This window comes from Diadema setosum, chromosome 11 (assembly GCF_964275005.1).
Source record: "Diadema setosum chromosome 11, eeDiaSeto1, whole genome shotgun sequence".
NCBI lineage: Eukaryota > Metazoa > Echinodermata > Echinoidea > Diadematoida > Diadematidae > Diadema > Diadema setosum.
In genome coordinates, this window is record NC_092695.1 from 3,797,723 (window position 1) to 3,806,203 (window position 8,481).

The window sequence follows — 8,481 nt, forward strand, 5'->3', positions numbered from 1 at the left end:
CACGAGTCATACAGCCAACGACTTATAGAGTCCATGAGGCAAATAAGGTCCATGAGTTCTTCACTGGGTAAGGTTACAACATGGGGATGAGTGTGCACGTCTCCTGGGCTCATAGGCTGTATGACTCGTGGGCTGTATAACTCGTGGGTTTTATGATGGGCTACACAACTGAAGGGATGCATTAATCGTGGGTGTCGAACTCGTGACGTGCACCAAAACTGATGACAATGAAAGCACATTTTGTAACACAGTGGTGACCGATTACTTACTTTAAAAATGACCTTGTAGTGCCCCAGATTTAATCTCAGCGTTAAAACAAACAGCGTTATAACAAGATATAACTCGTCGGCCTTTTTTAATGCCAAAAGGGCACTAATACTGTACAAAGTCTCTGGTGTTGAGGGTCTTTTGGCATAAGGCCGACGAGAGTCATTACGTTAAGTGTATAAATACCTTTCCTTTAGATAAGACCTATTTAATGAAGATATCTATCAATTGAACTTTTACTTCAAGATAAACGCGATGAACTTCTTGTTGTTAATCACATTTGTGCATTTTGATGAATACGAGAATAAAAACGAGCATTGTCAATCCCGTAAAATAACTGTTCATAATAAAGATTGATGAAAGCAGAAACATTGCATTATGCCGTAGAAACGTGCTTACGAAAGAGAAAACCATACAGGGGGCCAACCATCATATACAGAGCTTTACTTGGATGGAGCCACCTCTTGTACACTTACATGACTCCAGTACACTATTCACACTTTTTTACTGACCGTACTGTACATATTTCACAGAGTAAGGCTACAAATATTTCTACTACATGAAAATTACACTGATTATATACTGCATCTGCTACAACATCCTTTAATACATGTATTGCCTCCTTTATAGGTACATGGATGCATCACCTCCAATGTAAGCACTGTCCATGGAGAGGTTCTCTACTATTAAAAAAAAAGAGAGAGTTTCACTAGAATCAGAGATACAATAAGTGCATTTATTTCTCCAGTCACATACATTTTTACTAAATAAACGTAAATCGGAAGACGCGATGATGCCTTCATCTCAGAATATTCCCATCACACGGGTTTTTAATCAGGGTATTAAAGTCCCATTCAGTGACCGGTCGAAAACTGGTGACGAAAAATCGAATATTGTGTGGAAATCCCGTCTCCCGTCGGCTATTCTAACGGGAAAATGAATAAAATCTCAATATCCTATTTTCAACTTAAAACGGAACACAGGATATAGTGGATTTGCACGGAAATCCTGTTTTCCGTGTTTCATTATGATGAAATGTCGAAAAATTACACAAAATCCTATTTTTTAATATTTCAATAAATAGGAAATGGAAAACAGGATATCGATTCAATATTCGTTTTACGACGTTTGCATTGTGTCCCATGGTGGCTGTACTTTCACTGTAAATTGCAACCCCTCTGATAATACAGCCACCTGGATCAGCCTCAGTAATATAAGTTATATTTGGCGAGTTCCTACGTCACATCCAAACGACATCAGACACGATTCACCTCTGAAACTAATTCATGACTGATGATACCGGTGATTAAGATAACAAAACTCAGTCATAGGCATCATTACACAAAATGTATCGTGTGTTCATGTTCGTTCTTGCTGGTGACCATTTATTTTTCATAGTATGAATGTGTGTGTGCATGTGCGTGTGTGTATACGTTTGCATGTGAGTGTGTGTATGTGTTTGTGTTTCCGTAGCAACTCAGACTCAGGTCAAGACGGCAATGTTGCCGCTTCTTCTCACTCGGAAGAAAAAGTAGAGGAGGTAGGTTGCCACGCCCACTAGTAACCAGAGTAACACGCTCACCCAGGAAACGATCTGTAAAATGGTGGAGACGAGGTTCATGGTAGTAACACTTTAAAAAAAAAAGGCACCTTATCAAGCTGGGAACCCAATGTTGTCGTTCGTAAAGTGAATCATTGCGGGGAAAGTGATATAAGGTGTGCAAGCTTGTGATAACTGAGGTTAGGAATCACCGTGTATGACATTGTACGAGAAGTAACGATCAGACAATTAAAGGGAAGTCACTGGTCGATGAATAGAAAAAAAGAATAACAATTCAGTCAAAGCTTTTATACGTCGAATAATTCGTAGGAATTTATTTCATTCCACATATAGGTATTAAAAGCATCTTTACGCTGCCCTTTGATAAAAGGTTGCTTTATTTTTACATCGATTTATTTACTGAGAACAATGAAGGCGACTTAGAAGCGAACTATCTCAACCCCTGAATAAGTTCAACTACAACAAACATGAGACTACTTCATGGTTGAGACATCCAGGAATCACAAATCTTAAACTTCAGGCAATTATCGTCTGACGTTTATACCTGTGCATCGCTGAGATAGTCATAGAAATGTCTTCCGTCAACATCCTCCCAGTTGGTGTCCTGATGGTCAATACACCTGTTTGTGAAATGAATAAAGAAAAAAAAAATACCACAAAATATAATCATTTAATGATCTTTGAACATTCGTGAGACCTTGCATGTTTGACGTTATAACCGCATACCAGAACCAGCCCGTGATTGGAACGAGAAGACCACTGGTCATTGCTGAGATGCCGATGTTTTGACGAACGTTCTTTCTAAACGATTTCCCCCGTTTCATATGACTTTAATTCAGTCATAATCCCAGAACATTGTTTCAATAGCCTTGACAACATGGCACTTCAATGGTCAGAATATTGGCATGTCGGAGGCATTATACTGAATTTTGTAGTATGAATCCTGAAGAGAGGAGGAGAGAAATCACACACACACACACACACACACACACACACATACACACACAAAAAAATAGCAGATACAATTTATGTAATTTCTTAAAGTTGGTTGATGCGACAATTAAGAGAGATTTACAACTATAACGACGGCTGACCAATGAATGGGCTGACAGTTGTACTCTACTGCGAGCATTGTAGTAATGTTCCAAGCTTACCAAAGTAAATCATGGTGAATTGAACATCTGCGTTTACTTAATGGTATGTTTGTTGTTGCCAGACCTATTTCCCTTCTTACAGTGATGCATTTTATTTTCTTTTTGACATGTTGAATTTGTGAGTTCTTGATTGTCACTTATCTAGGGCCTACTTTCGAAACCTAATAAAAGCTTTTTTTTTTTTTTTCCTAATTTCGAATTATTGACTATGATATCAAATAAAAGTTTATCACTCACTTTGGAAGGTCGGGATCGTTTGACACGAGTTGGTGACAAAGAGTTCTGAATCCCACTGTAACAATGCAGGCTGAGGTCAGAGCAAGGAGAGTGATCACACCGCATAGTATCCCGATGAGTAGTGAAAACAAAGGGCTGGAAAACAAAGGGCAGCAAGAGAACGTACAATTATACTGAGCGAAATGTTTGATACTATTATGCATTATCATACATACAAGCCACTTTTTCGAGACAATAAAACCATGTATCAATATTTCTGCAAGTGGTTTGCTTAAGGACATGCAATATTGTTAGCATAATACCTGTCCTATGCATTTTTACATAACCCGTATCAATGGAGAAAAAGAGTACGATATTGTTGCCAATATTGTACTCTACTGTCAATAACGCACTCTAATGTTTCTTTATACGCATGCGCAGCATCGCTTGCAAAGAAAGCGCCACAGGAGTACACGTTAATCGTCTGTGCTGTCTGCGGCAGTCGTTCGCTGATATGATCTGTACTGTACTGTACTGTGCGTTATAGATACACGTCCGTTTACAAGTTGAAAGGTTAGATTTTGTAAACAACAATGGCGGCCTCCACAAAAAGGTTGTTGTCGTGGAAAGTGGTTTGTATGAATAATAATAATAATATTGGATTTCTTTCGTGGTGTATCAGATATATTGCATTCATCAACATGAATATTGCACGAGTCGAAGACTCGTACAATATTCATGTTGATGATTGCAATATATCTGATATACCACCCAAGTGCATCCAATATTATATAAATGATGCTTCATGTGACAGTTAAGAAGAGGGATTGCGCTTACAGAAGTTGTTCATACGAAATTTTCTTCTTTTTCCCATTGGTTTTAAGATAGGGCTCATAAATAGAGGATATAAAAGGAAGAAAATTATCTTATTGTTAAAATATCGAAGATCTAACAACTCGCTTAAATGCAGGCGTCACACTGTCCCCAGATGTTGACAAAGATGGTCATGTGATGAATGCTGATCTATTTGAACAGAAAAGTATTCCACGATCAATTCAACTATAGATTTTCCCGGCCAACTTCACACTTTTGTTGGTCCATTTGCAAGAAGGTTCATTCAATTAAGCAAAACCCCTCGTTATCGCATAGTCTGTCTTTCAAAATTGCAACTTGTGCGTTCAATTTAGCATTTCGATCAACGAAATTTGCACATGAGGCTTTTGAGTTCACAAAAAGGGCATTCAAACTGGCTAGTATACCCTACGTTCATTCAAATTCGCCACCACTCGCCGAAAAGAGTATTTGAGTCATTCAATTTCGCGAATGGGTAGTCAAATTCCAAACATTTTCATTCAAATTAACGGCATGTTATTTCTTTTTAGATAGGGAGAGAACATTTAAGCGTGTGTTTCTATGTGATTTTTTGTTTTATCCACACACTGTCAAGCAGTGAAAGTATCATTATTTTTGACCCTATAAAACTCGAGTTTGTTGTTCTGTGACGCCTCTTTTCATTCATGCATGTCATTATAGGCCTATATTTAGGTACCAATACTACATATTAACTTCATCTTATTACAGTCATGACAGCACAAGTTGCATACAGACGTTTATCTCAAGAAGGCAGAGAGAGAGAATTATAGGAACATTTTATGATCATAACCTTGACTTCCTAGAACTGGCCGACACACTCGGAATAAAGCGCTCAACGGCCAGATAAGTTGTGGCCACATTATAGTGCACTGGTAAAACCTCATGTTCATCGTGATAAACTTAGTTTTTCACTTTATAAGCAGAGTTTATTTCGAAAAACTGAGTTTATTTCGAAAAACTGAGTTTAATAACTATTAACCAAAGTTTATTGGTCGAAAAACTAGGTTTATCGGAATTATTTGGCAAATGGCGCGCCATAAATGGATACGAGTGCCGTCCTCGTTTTCCCTAGGGCGGGACGTTTCTCGGATTTCATCATGCGCAAAAGCAAATTTTGCACACGGCACGCTCAACTATATACCGGCCGCGTCGTGCTTGCGAACGCTCGCTAATGAATGACTTTGAAAAACAGTGAAGATGTCGTTTTCCTTTCCTATACCCTTCCCCATTGCCCCCCCCCCCCCCCCTTGTTCGTTGCAATACACTGATATAGCGCGATATATGGATGGGTCACACATTAAAGTGTATCTTTGGCCCAAAAATTATTTTGGATATGTGAAAGAGACACATTTCAGTAATCCATGGCACCATCTTTCAGAGAAAATGGGTCATTAATTTAATAGTTCAGTTCAGTTCAGTTCAGTTTTTATTTCTGCATTTCAAAATCAATACAATTCCACAAATCAACAAAATACTTACATAGTCATTTACACAGCTAATATTCGTAACGTTTGGATCTTACATACATTTTTTTTTTCAAGAACGAATATCATATATGAAAGGAAGCAATAGGAAATGATAAAAATGAAATGCAGGGGACCATCATCATAAGCTAAGCTTGACGAGGAAGATGGCCCCAGGAAATAATGCATCTCAAAGTTTCCAAACACTTTGGCCCGAATTCACGAAGGTGGTACAAATGAAACCATGGTTTAAACCATGGACAAAAACCATGGAGCGCCAAGTGTCGCATGGAATATTTTGCTACGAAATCAGTCATTCCGTCAATGAAATGATTGTTTTGTAACGAAATGACAACATTTTGTAACTAAATGAACATTTCGTCCACGAAATAATAATTTCGTTTAAGAGACGGTCATTTTGTCGACGAAATGACCAATGTCGTAACGAAATGTTCCATGCGACACTTGGCGCTCCATGGTTTTTGTCCATGGTTTAAACCATGGTTTCATTTGTACCACCTTCGTGAATTCGGGCCTTTGTGTCTGGGAGATTCAGGAACCGCTGTGGTTCCGTAATCCACTGCAAACAATAGGGTTTGTTGTAGTCTTGCCTCCCAGACCCATTGGCCCGAATTCACGAAGGTGGTACAAATAAAACCATAGTTTAAACCATGGACAAAAACCATGGAGCGCCAAGTGTCGCATAGAATCATTTCGTTACATAATCAATCATTTTGTCGATGAAATAATTATTTTGTAACGAAATGACAACATTTTGTAACTAAATGAACATTTCGTCCACAAAATGAGAATTTTGTTTAAAAAAACAGTCATTTTGTCAACGAAATGACCAATTTCGTAACGGACTATTCCGTGCCACACTTGGCGCTCCATGGTTTTTGTCCATGGTTTAAACCGTGGTTTCATTTGTACCACCTTCGTGAATTCGGGCCATTGTGTTTAGAAACTTTCAGATGCATTATTCCACTAATTAATGACCCCTTTTCTCTGAAAGTTGGTGCAATGGACTACTGAAATCTGTCTCTTTCACAATCATATCAAAAATAATTTTTTGGGCAAAGATACATTTTAAATTGACCCGGCTCTTACAGTTGGATTCTTAGTTGACTATTTTCTAGGGGTCGATTTTTCGCACATTTTGAAGCATAAGAACTTACTTTCATGCCCCCCCCCCCCTCCTAAAAGAAAAAAGATATGCATGGCTACCTGTAGGCCTATACGAAAGAAATTTCAAGGTATTATACAGGCTATTAGCCTTATGTAGCTACCTCAAACACACATAGGAAGAATTTTTTAAATCAATGGAGCACTATAGACACCTTCGATAATTTCTCTTCCTCCTCATAATATTATGCAACATTACATTCTCCCGTCAACTATTATCCACTGCATTATATATTTCATTAGAGAGCATTCTTTTACAATATACTTAAAGAAGTCATCATGCGAAAAATAGCTTAAAATGTATAAATTTATAAGCTTTTAAGTTCTTAATGTGTGCCGATAGCCTTGCAGCCACTAGTTTGGACATCTATCAGTTCGATGTAAAGAGCCTCTTATTTGCTTGGTTGCCTACAAAATACAATGAAAATCAGAATTCACACTTTCCCTGTGGCAGTGATGTTTTGTAATGATTTTCTAACCATGACTGCAGCTGTGTGGGCAAAAAAAAAGGTTCCTTTTGCATGCAGTATTGTTCCGATTTGCATATATCGTCATTATCAGTGCTGTTCCAATGTAGGCCTTACTGTTTTATTTGCATTATCATATCAAAGAGTGTCACTAGCGATTGCTATCTTTCCCGCCCTGCAAAATATTACACAATGAGGGAAGATTAATAGTAAAAATTATTTTAAAGATCAATATGTTTCGAATTTCGCGTCTTGTATACTTATCAACATAATTCATGCATAAAATGTCAAAGTTAATCAAATAACGCGGAAACATTTTTAGCAAATGAAGAGTTTTGTTGAGATAATATTGTCTTAATCTATTAACTTTTAGGATATCAAGTTCAAAGCGATTTAAGACATTGTCACATGATTGTTTTTGTTTGTTCTGATTATCTATGTATAGGTATTGATATGCATATTATGCAAATAATAATTTGTTTGCATAGAGACAGTTTGTCTCTTTAGATGAATCAGATTCTTTTGACCCATGGAACATTCATCCCAGGTTCAAACTTTGTACAACAAGATCCAGTGCTTAAAATAATTTTTTTTTTCAATTCAATTCAATCATAGTTTATTTCGAATATCTATGATATCTATATCAATTGTATGCAAGTTGAGAGATATCGCCTCACCTATCTGAGATGCTGTGTTGTTTGATCACTTCCACAGCTCGTCCCACTCCAATCAATATAGCCAGTACAAGAGCAACAACCTTTAAAAAGCAGAGTTAATAAGGAAAATATGTATATAGAATGTTTATTTGGTTTATTTCTGCCTTTTTTTTTCAAATCACACATACAAAGAATATACATACATTTAGAAAGTAACATTACACGATGCGTGAGCTTCACATACTGTCTTAAAGCAACACATGTATCATCTTTGCAGTATATCCGTTCAAACTATTGGCGGCCCCGTTGTATCAGGTCATAAGATATATTTCTTTAAAGGGATAGATTAAACAAAGGCAGGAAATGTTCAATTTAATCTGATTATTCCATTTAAACGGGCGCAGAATATTCATGCTTTCCTTGATTACAACCAAATGTTATCTGAAATGTCTTTGATGAATTTGACGCGAAATACAGAGCGAACATGTTGGCTTTTATGTTTTAAAGAAATATATCACTCGGTAAGATAGAGAAGTCATTCTAATTCTCAGCGACTATACCCGATGCCAACATACGCCACTTTTAGTCCCAGCGCCCAAACTCGTTTCTGAGTTTGACTGGCAGCTGACCCTTCATATT

The 8,481-nt window shown here is 37.3% G+C and overlaps 1 long non-coding RNA gene across 1 annotated transcript; it reads right to left on the reverse strand.

Annotated features, from left to right (window-relative positions):
- Nucleotides 1-1,051: 1,051 nt before the first annotated feature.
- Nucleotides 1,052-3,340, reverse strand: LOC140234612 (uncharacterized). The gene is made up of 3 exons (XR_011901640.1): nucleotides 3,220-3,340; nucleotides 2,373-2,448; nucleotides 1,052-1,861 (listed from the first exon to the last, which is right to left on the reverse strand). It is a non-coding gene; the product is annotated as an uncharacterized lncRNA (long non-coding RNA).
- Nucleotides 3,341-8,481: the final 5,141 nt, after the last annotated feature.